Source organism: Phoca vitulina, unplaced genomic scaffold (genome assembly GCF_004348235.1).
Source record: "Phoca vitulina isolate PV1807 unplaced genomic scaffold, GSC_HSeal_1.0 scaffold72, whole genome shotgun sequence".
Classification (NCBI taxonomy): Eukaryota; Metazoa; Chordata; class Mammalia; order Carnivora; family Phocidae; genus Phoca; species Phoca vitulina.
Genome location: NW_022589775.1, coordinates 2,320,283 through 2,333,912, shown reverse-complemented (window position 1 = coordinate 2,333,912; position 13,630 = coordinate 2,320,283).

Here is a 13,630-nt window from a genome sequence, read left to right as displayed (position 1 = left end):
AGAGGAGGTGGAGGTAAACCATTTGATGTGACGATGACTGTCCAATAACTCTTAAGATTCTGGAAAGGATCCACTGGCCAACTGTAACTCACTTAATCACCAGTGGGAAAAGTGCTGATTAGTCCTTGTAAGAGAACCCGAAACAAGAGTCTAAATTACCAAACCCAGGCAATGAAAATATGTCCCCGCGTTCATCTGGGTCTTTTCTACAGATCTGGTTGGCTTTTTTCCCCCAGTCGTGGATTTTTTTTTTATTTGATCTATAATATTTATATAGGTGTAGCCAGATGTGTTTATTCTAAGCATAAACTGCCCTTTGGCTTACTAAAAGGAAATCGAATGTTATGTAATTGAGCATGATAATGCTGGTTACTGAATTCAAGCTGTTCTGTTGGACCTACAGAGCAGAAGTTGTGTTCTCCTAAACAGTAGTGATTTAAAGGTGTATAGAATCCAATGGAAATATAAGTATTAAATATCTCAACAGAAGTGAGCTAATGATTGGTCTGTTAAAATGGGAAACTTTTCAGAGTAGAGTTAAATAGCTGCTAAAAAGCTTTCTGGAATATCTCTGAAGAGAACAAACAATATTTTAGCCAAAAAGTCCCACTATTTTTCACGCCTGATGGGCTACATTTCTCTGGTAGGGTTGACAGGTCTGGCTATATAATTTGCAGGGTCTAATGAAAAATGAAATAGCAACCCATTTGTTCAAAAATTATTAAGAATTTCAAGACGGCAACAGCAAAACATTAAACCATCCTGAAATTCTCAGGGCAGGGCTATGTGAGACTGCAAAAGTCACATGTCCATGAATATTTGTAATAACTTCAGTAGAAATATTTTATTGATATTGGGTCAAGGTCCAATTTTTACAAGACTGAAATCTAGGTTAATTTCATAATGTATTCACCAGGAGGAACCTATAGAAGTGTATTTTGGGGTGTACCTGGGTGGCTCAGTTGGTCAAGTGTCCGACTCTTGATCTCATGTCTTGATCTCAGGATCATGAGTTCAAGTCCCATGTCAAGTCCCAAATCCACACCCAGTGTGGAGCCTACTTAAAAAAAAAAAAAAAAAAAAGGTATTTTGGTGGCCATGAGAGCACATGTTGCAGACTTCCAACTAGAGGGAGCATAACTGACCCAGGTCCCAGCTGTTACTCTCCAAAATCCATCCCCATGTTTAAATGGACACTGTGCTTCCCGTAGGTTGTTGCCAGCAAGTAAGTAAGCACTGATACAAAGATAGTACCAACTCTGGGGTGCAGAAAACTTCTCTAAAGAGCAGCTTTGCGTTGTGAACTCCCCAGTGGCTTTGCTGACTTCGTTAGATTGCACAGTGGTCCAGGATGCTTTCATCCAACATTCTTTTCTTCTCCTTCAATCAGGTTCAGAATTACTTGAGTTCTGATGGCTCTCCCAGCCTCTCCCTGCTTCCTCCTCATTTTTCCTCTAAAAAAATTATTTGAATCTGCTTCTTCTTGGACTAACACAAATGGTACCAGGTATAATCTGAGAAAATAGGTGGTAAGAACAGGACTTGAGAATGGCTCACTCATTGCTCAGCAGATGAGAGGATGTTGTTGCTTGGTAGAGAAGGCATGAATAATCCCTGACATGTGGTGGTGGCTTAATGGTTAAAGATTGCACTGACAGTGATCTGGATCAATGTCATGATATGGCATAATAATGTGTCAGTTGTGATGCTGCAAACATTTGAAAAACATCAAAGAAACAACATCTTATAAAAGACAGCAAGACAACAAATTTGGGGTTAGCTGATTATTACAACGGTGTGTTGCTATCCTACAGAAGGATAATGAGAAATTGAGAGCTGCTAGCAGATAGTTAATGGTTGTATGAGAGACAGAATCTAGGTGGGAAAAGGTCCTTGTCACCTTCAGTGGAAGGACAAATATAAGACAGCCGCAGGCAGAAGATCAAATGATCAAAGTCTCTGAGAGCTCCAGAGATGTCAGAACCCTCAGCCAAAGCAGGCTATTATATGAAAGTTGAGGCTCTGGTAGAAAAATTCTGGGATCCTGAAACAGAAGACAGGAACATCTGGATTGATGCCGCTGTCAGTGTTTACCATATGTCTACCCTTAGACCCTTCAGGCTTGCAGAGTTGGCCCATCCTTCCTTGGTGAGGTCTACCACTCACACTGTGCTAGAATATGCTGCAGAAGCCTCTCTGCTACAACACAACAGATGTCCTGTCAGGAAATGCCTCTATCTTCTTTCCTGGCCATTAGGTCAATCACTGCTGCCAAATCCCAACCTGAAAGACCTGGGGACATGGTGGTCCTGATAAGAGAGGAAAGAGACCATATGATGAAATAGTTTCTAGAATTAGCTGACATGTACTGGTCATAGATTAGGGGAGTACTCTGGGATTGGATTTTGAAGGTATTTGATGAAGGGGGCCAGAATAAAAGACTCAAGAAGCAAAAACTTCTTCACCTGGGGACCCTTGCTCTTAGGACTCAGGATTTAATATACAACCAACTACCTCTCAGAGACAGTGTAAACTTGCTTCTAGAGTTGCTGGAAAAAAATGTCAGCCAAATCTCAACAAAGTGGGAATCCTGATTTGCTCTGGCAGATGTTAGAAGAGGGAGTAAAGAGGGTTAACAAGAGGGCATGATGGAATGGCTATCTGACACAATGTCAGAGACCCACAAGAGGATTTGTTCCAGGTGAGGACCCAGAGGACACACCATTCCCAATGCCATTGGGAATGTGCGGTGAGATGGGCACAAGAATCACCACGAATTTAGTTGTGGCCTCCTCTGCAAGCCATAAATGTATGGTGGAAGATGCAGTCACAGAGCTAGGATCATTAATAGCCATGGGGATAATGGGACACTGAATAAACAGAGACCAGATGGCAGCACTTGATGGCCACAAACCAAGAGGTCACAATTACCATAATGAGCAGCATGTGGAAGGGAGAGACAAGGGGCCATGATCCACTGAGCACGGTGTTCCTAGAGACAAAGTAGACAGGCAGTCAGCAAGAGAGTTGCTTATCATCTATAACCAAAGGAACAAGAATTGAAGAACAGGAGGCTAAAACTAGTTTCTCATTAAAAAAACAAAAACAGGGGTGCCTGGGTGGCTCAGTCGTTAAGCGTCTGCCTTCGGCTCAGGTCATGATCCCAGGGTCCTGGGATCGAGCCCCGCATCGGGCTTCCTGCTCAGCGGGAAGCCTGCTCCTCCCTCTCCCACTCCCCCTGCTTGTGTTCCCTCTCTCGCTGTGTCTCTCTCTGTCAAATAAATAAAATCTTTTAAAAAAACAAACAAACAAACAAACAAACAAAAAGACGTCTTGCTAAGTTTCTACAATTCATTGACTGAAGAGGTGATTGCAGTCCTGAGAGGAAGAATCTTATAACATCGGCAAGTATATACCGTAACTATTCCCTTAGGTATTTGCCTAAAGAAACCTATAGTCATTTACTTAGATGATAGTATTCTGGGGAAATGAAAATCTCAAGACATGTAGAAGACTATTGGACACAGGTTCTGAACTGACATTGATAATTTGGAGACCCAAAGCATCATCATGGCCCCACCTTGAATGGGAAACCTGTATGTCCATGTAATATAGGGAGTTCTGCCTTGTAGTGTGGCCACCGCATCCACGAGCCGCTAAGTAATCATTTCCCCAGCCCCCGCTGGGGAAATTTATATATATATTTATATATATGGCAATTGGAGTAACCCCTGTACCAGATCCATGAGGTAAAAACTACCATGTGGGGAAAGCCAAATATAAACCTGAAACTGCTCTCCCCCACAACGCTGGCCAACATAGTAAACCAAAAACAGTATTGAATCTCCAGAGAAATGGTGGAGGCTGCTGGTACTGACAAAGACCTAGAGAGTGCGGGGTTGGTTGTCCCTATCAGAAATCTCTTTAATTCTCCAGACCAGACCCTGCAGAAAATGGATGGGCCCTAGAGAATAACTGTAGACTAGTATAGAATTAACTGAGTAGTTGCAGGGATCCTTGCTGTGCTAGATGTGATTGAGTCGCTAGGGCATCTTAATAAGGTCTGGGGAACATGGTACACAGCCACTGACTTGGCAAACATATTGTTTTCTTTTCTGATTTTAAAACATGATCACAAGTATTTGGAGACAGATTAAAAAATATCTGGACTGTCGACATCCCTCTGAACACCACACTTATCTGTTGTGTTAATGGCATCATGCTGATTGGACAGAAAACACAAGAAGTGGCTGGTGTGCTGGAGGTTTTGGTAAGACACACATACTCCAGAGGATGAGCGATAACCCCTATTAAGATTCAGGGACCAGCCACTTAAGAGATCCCACGGTCAGGGACATGCGGGACTAAAATTAAAAGACAAATTGTTGCCTCTTACATCGTCTAATGAAAAGAAGGAAGCATAAAGCCTGGCAGGCCTCTTTGGGTTCTAAAAGTAATGCCCTGCATAACAAAGAAGGCTGCCAGCAATGAATGACCCAGAGAAGGAAAGGACGCTGCAGCAAGTCCTATGGTTTTGGACATATGGATGGTAGGAGAAGATGCAATATGGAACTTAGGACAAGCTCCAGTGGGAGAGTCACAACATAGGTTCCTGGGATTCTGAAACAAGGCCACACCATCTATAGTAGGAATTATAGTGTTTGAGAAACAGCCTTTGGCATATTTCTGAGCCCTGGTAGAGATGGAATGCTCAACCATAGGATACCAAATGACTGTGTATTCAAAAATGCTCATAATGAGCTGGATTCTGTCAGACTCACCACATCATAGATTCAGATGAGCCCAGCAGCAATCAATCATGAGATGAAAATAGTACACCTGAATTGAGTTCAAGCAGGATAGAATAGGCTGCAGGTAGCTCAGACCCCTCATGTCGCCCATAGTTGCACCAGTGCCCTTTCCCTTACTTGCACTCATGGCTTTATGAAGGGACTCTACAACCAGCTGAAAGATGAGGAAAACATCTAAATTGGTTTATAGATGGCTTGTCTCAGTTCATGGGTACAAGCCAAAAATGGATGGTGGGTACATTACAGATACATATAAGGGTAGCCTTGAAAAACAGTAAAAAAGGAAATTCTTCCCAATAGAGCTATGAGCAGTATATTTAGTGATTCACTTTGTGTGCAAGGAGAAGTAGCCTAAGGTGAGAATAAGCATAGATTTCCATGCAGTGGCCATTAGTGTGGATGTCTGATCAAGGACCTGGAAAGAAAAGGACTGGGAAAGAAGAGACAAGCAAGTCTATGGTAGAGGCCTGTGGATGACCTATGAGAGTGGGTATTAAATGTGAATTAAACATTAGTGGCCACCACTGGAAAGACACTGAATAACCTAGTAGACAAAATGACTTGGCTGCATGATGTCAGTCAATCCTTGTCATTGACCATCCCAGTACTGCATGATGGCAGAGAGGTCATGGTGGCAGAGATAGAACCCAATAGAATGGACTCTCACTTACCAAAGTAGGTCAAGCAACCCCTGCCTCTGAATGCCCAACTGGTTAGCAAAGGAAACCAATACTAAGACCCTGATATATGAACTTGCTAGAGCTACTGTAACAAAGGACCACAAACTGAGTGGTTTAACCAACAGAAATGTATTCTCTCACAGTTCTGGAGGCTAAAAACTCTGATCAAGATGCCAGCAGGGTTGGTTCCTTCTGAGGGCTGTGAGGAAAAAAAAAAAAAAAAAAAAACTGTTCCAAGCCTCTCTCCCAGCTTCTGATGGTTAAATAAGTACTTTTTGGTGTTTCTTGGCTTATAGAAGCTCTCTGCCTTCATCTTCACAAAATGTTCTCTACCTTTTGTGTATCTGTGTCCAGATTTCTCCTTTTAATAAGGACATGGGGCATATCAGAATAAGAGCCCCCCCTGCTCAAGTATGACCTTATTCAACTAATTACATCTACAATGACTTTATTTCCAAAGATCACATTCTGAGATGTTGGGGATTAGGACTTCAACACATGAAATTTGGGAGGATACAATTTAACCCATAACACCCTGATATAGCACAACATTTGATCCCTTCCATCTCAGAGGCCAGTTGTTTGTCCTCACCAGGACAGGCATTATTCAAATACAGATTTTCCTTCCCTGAGTAGAACTTCAGCTAGCATTCCTATCTGGGGGCTTATTGGATGCCTTTTTCACAGCCATGGAATCCCACCCAGCATAGCCACAAACCGGAGTATAGGAGTGCCCCAGGACAACCCCCTGTGCCATCCAGAGGCAGCTGGCCTCATAGAACATAGGAATAGCTTCTAAAGGTACAACTGAAGCTCTCCAGTTCTGAGAAATCACACTGAATAAAGGGATGCCATTCTTTAGGACAAAGTATATCTATTATATCAGAGACTCCAAGAAGACTCTCAATCCATTCTGAGAATAAACAATTAGCAGGATACCTCATAGTCCATTTGGTTTCTATCCATTTCTTATTTTTACAGTCTTATCAGAATTATGATGTGGGTGGGTAGGACATGCATTGCAAACATCCTTGGAAATGCCCTTAAAATTACCTCACCAATATTGAGTCAATATCACTGCCAGTTGAGCTGTGCTCTTAAGGATAATACTCTGAAGCATTTTTGCTACACTCCTCTATTATTATGTCTATCTCTTTAGGTAATAGAGAAGCATATAGTTTTTTTTAAACTTGTTTTCATAAAATTTTCTGCAGAAGTTAGGAAACACTATAGCATTTGAAGTCATAGACTAGCCCAAAATCGTACTTACTTTTAGTGTAAATATTTGCTCTTTTATCTTTTCCTAGCTGGCATATCTGGGCATGGAAAATTAATTTCACCATTTGAACTGAGTTAATTTTGGGGAGTGGCTTATATTTCAAGAGTAAATTCAGATCTGTTATAAGATAACCTGCATGGCAATTTTTGATTTTTCTTTTGAAGTTAAGCCATCACCAAACAAAATTAAATGAAGGATATTCAAGGGAGTCTCTACCAGGTCTCTGCAGGGCTTGGAGACTTTCCTAACAGGTGAGCAATCATAGCATTCTTCTTCTGGTAAGAGAAAGGGAGTGGCAGGGCTTAGAGTGTTGCAACAGTGGGAAAGAGAGTAACTAGCTGAGAAATTCTGAATGTGCTCTGTCTGCATAGGAAGTCATTCATTTTACTGGAAACCCTAGAACTAAATCAGTTGAAGCTTTCACAAGGATGAAGTAACTGCTCTAGGATGAATTGGATATGCCTTGGCTACTGCATCTAATGAAAGACCGAAATGGGCAATTGGCTTTTGATGACTTCTACATATTGACTCAGTACCCTGTAATGGACTGAATGTGTGTGTCCCCCCACCGCGCCCCCACCAAGTTCATATGTTAAAATCCAAACCCCAGTGTGGCTGTATTCAGAATAAGGAAGTAATTGTGATTAAATGAGCTCATAGGGTGGGGCCCTGATCCAATAGGATTAGTGTCCTTATAGAAAGAGACACTAAAGGGTTCAACTTCTCTCTTTCTGTGCACATGAACCAACAAAAGGCCATAGGAACACACCATGAGAAGGCGGCCGTCTGCTAACTAGGAAGGGGGCTCTCACCGCAAACAGACCATGATGGTATCTTGGTCTCCAATTTCCAGCCTCCGGAAGTGTGAGGAAATAAATTTCTATAGTTTCAGCCATCAGGTCTGTGGTATTTATTACAGCAGCCCAAGCTGACTGATATAGTAGCCAACAACCTGCCTAGACTTCTTGTGAGTAAAAATGAAAAGAGTTTATAAGTAAAGAATCTTAAAAACAAAGCATTTCCATAATCATTTATTGTACCACTCATGCACTTAAACATCTGTTAACAGAATATTTGAGGAACTAAGGAACCTCTGCCAATCTGGGTATAAAATAACTTAGTCATTTAACAGAAAAAAAAAAAAGACCCAAATTTTAATTTTACTCCTTTTGTTCATCATTTATTTAACAACTTGTGGTAAAAGATTTGTTTATATAACTGTATGTATTAAGTATGCACAAATATATTAATATACACATAAGTGATAAATTTAAAACATTTAACTGTATCTTTAAAATGTAATTAACCCATCAATATGTTGAACAAAACAAAATATATATCATATTCAATTTACCATCTTGATAAATTGTAATAACTTTTTTAATAAAAAAGAGAAAATCATATTCATTGTCACGCACACATATTTCTATTTTTCTGGAGTGTCATTTATATTATTATCTTTGACTTAAGTAACCAATGTTTTTTTTTCTCCAGAAACAAGAGGAAACTGGAGGATTGGGGGGAAAAGAACAAGAACTGTTTTGTCCTTTTTCTCTGCAAACAGTCATATCATGTCATTTAATAATTTGAAGTATGACTTATAAATATACACATCTATAAAATACACTTCAAAGAAATTTTCGTATTTTATTAATTTATAGACCTTGGAAAAATTAGGGTAAATTACAATTCTAACCAGTGTTTTGTATCTGTTCATTACTTAGAATTTCTTCAGTCATCCAAAGATTATTTCTTAATTAACTTAAGCACTTTTTTTAGAGACAATCTGTCCAATAGAAATATATTTCAACCCAATATATCCAAAATACTATCATGTGAATGTATAATCAATATAAAAATTGTTAATGAGATAGCTTACATTCTTTTCATTCTTCTGTAATAAGTCTTCAAAATCTGGTGTATGTTTTATACTTACAGTATATCGATATGATCTAACCGTATTGCAAATGTTTGATTAAGTAGCTTGTGGCTACCATATTGCACAGTGCGAGCCTTAAAGCTAGTTAAGGATCTAGAAACTGCAGTTTTAGCTAACACATTAAGTTCTTAGGATTTGGAGCATTTTAAGAATTTCATCCAATTAAACCTTTTCAAAGGATATCTGCTATGATCATTTCATTTAGTTGAATACATTTTGATATAGTTTTAAAAGTTGAAAATCAGGGGAGTGATGCATGGATTAGGGTCTGTAAGATCTATAAGAGAAAGGGGGGCAATCAAGAAATGCAGGCAGGAAAGCACACCCCGGGTGTGGAGGAAAAGCAAACGCAAAAACCCTGCTGCAACACTGACGACGAGGTACAGAGGTTGGAAAGGAAATTTGGTGGAAGCAGCAGTGTGGCCTGAAGTGGAGGTAAGACAAGCATGAAGCCATGCAGCAAGAGGAGATAAAATGGGCACAGGGGAACAGGCGGGCTTGCGGACCATGCCTCTGAACTACATTTTGGTACAGTAAGAGTAATTTAAAATAAATCATACTGGAGAAGAGGAGAGAGTCAGGGAGAGCAATAGTGACTTGAGCACATTTATACTTTGAAAACCTCACATTGGTTGCATGAAGAAGGACAGAGAGAGGATTATAGCAATTTAGTGTAGGAGCCAGGACAATAGCGTTAGGCAAGACTTGGTAGTCGCTTAAGGGTAGTTGGAGTTGGCCGAGCAGAGAACAGTGGCCAGTGACCGGTCCACGTAATCAACTCTCTGCCCAGGAAATAGAGGAACCTGCCTTTTCAATAAGTCTAAGGATGGACACGCTCTCCTTTGGGCTCTAATCAAAATAAGCAGGAACTCAAAACTTCTTAACCAAAAGCATCAGAGAACAATTAAACTGGCAAACATACAAAATCCTTTTTTACAGACTTGGGATGTCTTGTAGGTTCAAAGTGGAGCTGAGGATTGTTGGGTAAGAAATGACCTTAGCCACTAGCTGGGATCAGATCAGTAGATACATTTTCTCCCCTCTTCAAAGCAAGGACTTTGGGATTACCTTTGGATTCATATTCTGTCTCAACTGCTGACAGTGTGAAAAGATGAGCAATTTACCCATCTTTTTTGGCCTCCATTTCTAATTGTAAAATGATGATCATAGCATTTACTCTGGGATTGTTATGATGATTAAAAGTAACAGGTGTTAAATGCCAAGCATATTGTATGCTATCCATTAATGGCACCTATTAATATTTTATTCCACTGTCTTCCTCCCCCATCTTCTATATTTCTTTTAACTTGTATAAAATAAATTTCTAGGCCCAGGATGGAGCCAATCCTGACCAGCATGCCTTGTCAGCAAACCAAAATTTAGATAACTTTTCATGTCCCTACAAATGCTCTGCTTGACCAGAAAAATGGCATATTCAGTCAGCCAATCCCCAAACACCAGGCCAACTCAGGGCTCTATACTTACTTTCTTACTCAGTTTCTATTTTTCTCTTCCTTGTTCCTTATTCTATAAAAAATCTTGCCTTACTTACTTACTCAGTCCTCTGGACTCGAGAACAGAAACTGCCTACTTCGTGAAGTGTTAAATGAAGTTTGTTTGCATCACCTAAATGGTCTTCTTTAGTCATTTTTAACAGTTGGTTCTGGGCTTGTCACAATTTATGAAGTACCAGAAAAATAAAGCTTCATTTTTATGTAAGCAATAAGAATTTAAGGCAGCTCCCCTCAGCTTGCCTCTGCATCATGTAGGATCTAGCAAAAATATAGATCCTGAACCTCCACCCTAAGCCTCCCAGTGGGAATCCTGGGAGGTGGGACCCAGATGGTTCCATTTTAATAAGTTCCTTCAGTGATTCTTGGCCATAAAATTTGAGATATAATCTTTGTATGGGATGAAGGTATGGGGAAATGAAGGAGTGGCAGGTCAGGAGACGTGAAGGAAGGATTTGAATACAGATAAAAAGACTGAGTTTAAAGGCACTATTTCAAACGCTTTATTAGTAGGCCCACGGGCCAGATATTATCGAGAAAGAATTCCTCAACATCCTTCAAAGCCTACCACAGTTACCAGCTCGAGTTGATAGCCCTAATAAATGACCCCTAAAATAAACTCCAAAAACCAAGACTTTAATGAAGATAGGATTACACTTAAAAAAAAAAAAAAAAAAAAAAAAACAAAGCAAAACAAAACAAAACAAAAAAAAACCTACATCCTGTGGAAACTTCTATATGAATAAACCAGGAAATATCAAAGGAAGCAGATTTCATTGAAATTCTTATTAATGGCTTGAATGATTACAAGTTTAACAAAAAACTGAGCATGAATATGAAATATAAGACAGGCAGCAGATGTTTTATTCATTGGAACCCAAATATTGGTTTGGTATTCTTTACCATCTTTTTGAAAGAATCAGACAACATGGTGAGAGTGTATTAGTCAAAAACAGATATACTCAGGGAGAGACACATGAAACATGGGGCTAAATCAGGCTTCTAGGGACAATGTTGCTGCCCATGCCAAAGATACCTGAAGTCGTTCTGCTAATATGCATTACACCATATTGGCGATCATTTATCAGAGAGGGTGGCTGAAAGAACACACTTCCTTCCACATCAGCTCTGGGCCATGAGGCTGAAGAAGGCCTGTGGACAGGACTGCCTTATGACTTCTGTGAGCCCTAAAAGGTTTTGCCCTCACAGTCCCCTTTCTCCATAAAAAAATATAAAAAATTCTATTTTATAACTATGTCACGAGGTAGAGGAATATAATCCAGGCTGAATGCATTCCTATGTGTTATTATTATTATTACTATGTCCATATTGCTGACCTGAAAAGAAATTAAGCATTTCCTGGGCCTCCGAAAGTATCCTGGGCCCTAGCAGAGGAAGTAGCATTGGCTGGAGAGGAAACCACAGAGAGAGTGGACCCAAAGTCACTGACTGAATGTTACTGTTTCCCTGAGTGTTACTGCTCAGGGAAAACAGAAGAAAGATTTTGTTTGTTTGTTTTTTGTTTTTTGTTTTGAGAGAGCCAATGATGGGGGGTGGGAGGAGGTGGGCAGAGGGAGAGGGAGAGAGAAAATCCCAAGCAGGCTTCACGCCCAGCACAGAGCCCAGAGCCGGACGCAGGGCACGGTCCCACAGCCCTGAGATCATGACCCGAGCTGAAATCAAGAGTCAGACGCTCAACCAACTGAACCACCCAGGTGCCCCAGAAGAAAGATTATTTTTAAGAAATGAAGGGAAATAAACAGTAATGACTAGGTAAAACCGATTCTCTAAGGGCAGGGTTAACACGAGCCCTGATTTGTAGCTTTCGCCAATTTTTATGGTGTAAATACTCTCCCATGGCCAGTGTTAAGCTATGAGTGATTTAACGACCAGTTTTAAGAATTCCTGGATATTTATCTATCAGCTCTTGCTAGTCTGTATGAGCGCACCATCGTGGAGGACTGGTACCGGGCTTTAGAACATTTTAGCTTTCTGAGTAAACCCACCAAGGCACCCGAAGGTGAGGTAAGCAGCCTTCAAACCCAGTCTCCTGCACGCCTTGATCACAAGGAACCTTCCAGCTTTCCCCCCACCATTGCTAATCATCGCCTAAAAATTACTCCAAAATCACGGACACCGAGAAATGCAAATGAAAGCTTAACCTATTCTGTAGTTATTATCAGAATTCGTCCCTGCCAAAAAAGAAACATCATATTCTATCACATATCTATATGTGAACATCATATTCTTTTCATTTTAATAGGAGTTGGATATTAGAACCCAGAAATACCTTGGCCTTGTTCTCTGAAAGCATACAGAGGAAAAAATGTCTGGTGGGCCTTGAAGTTGAAATTTCTCAACGTGTAATTTGCCACAAGAGATGCCTACCCTTGTTTCCTGCACTGGCCAAGAGAAATCAGGGCCAATGGCACTTTATGTTGAATAGAAGCAGTCTTCTTGGAGTAACTATTTGTGTCTGTGCTCTTTCACACTCATACATTATCCCAAATAAATAAGCCTCTCTTCTCCCAGTGAAGAGCATTTCCAGATGGTCTCTAAAGAATATTAATGATAGAATTTTCGACAAATAATCATGTCCTTGAGGAGGAAAGCTGACCCTTGTTTTGTTTTTTATAGAAAACACACCATGGTGGGTCAAAGTGTTTTAAGAACAAGAAGTGTGGGTGTATATATATATATATATATATATACATATATATGTACATCTATACACACATCTATATATATATGTCTATATATATACACATATAGAATTTTATATATACATATATAATCAATATAAAATTTCATATATCATTAATTACATAAAATTATAAAATCATATTAAATATTAATATACAATTACTATTATATATACCACACACAAGAATTATATATATAATTAATATATAGTTATATTACACACACACACATACACACATACATATACACACACACGCAATATTCGTTTTCTGTGGTTTCTGTAACAAAGTACCAGTATTTACTGACTTAACACAAATCTGGTATCTCACTTCTGGAGGTCAGAAGTCCAAAACCAATCTCACAAGGAGCCCGCAGGTCTGGTTCCTCCTGGAGGCTCTAGGGAAAAGTCTGCCTCCCTTCTTCAGCCTCTGCTGCTGGCTCATGCGTCCTTCCGTCCATCACTGTCTCTTCTTCCACAATCACATGTGCTACTGGGCCTCCTGCCCCCCTTCTGTAAGGCCTGTGATGGCTGCTTTTACGTGTCAGCCTAAGTCTCAGGGTGCCCAGATATTTGGTTAAGTACGATTTCTGGGTGTGTCTGTGCGGGTGTTTCTGGATGAGATTAGCATTTGAATCCGTAGACTCAGTAAAGCAGACTGCCCTCCCCAAAGTGAGTGGGCCTCATCCAGTCAGCTGAAGGTCTGAAC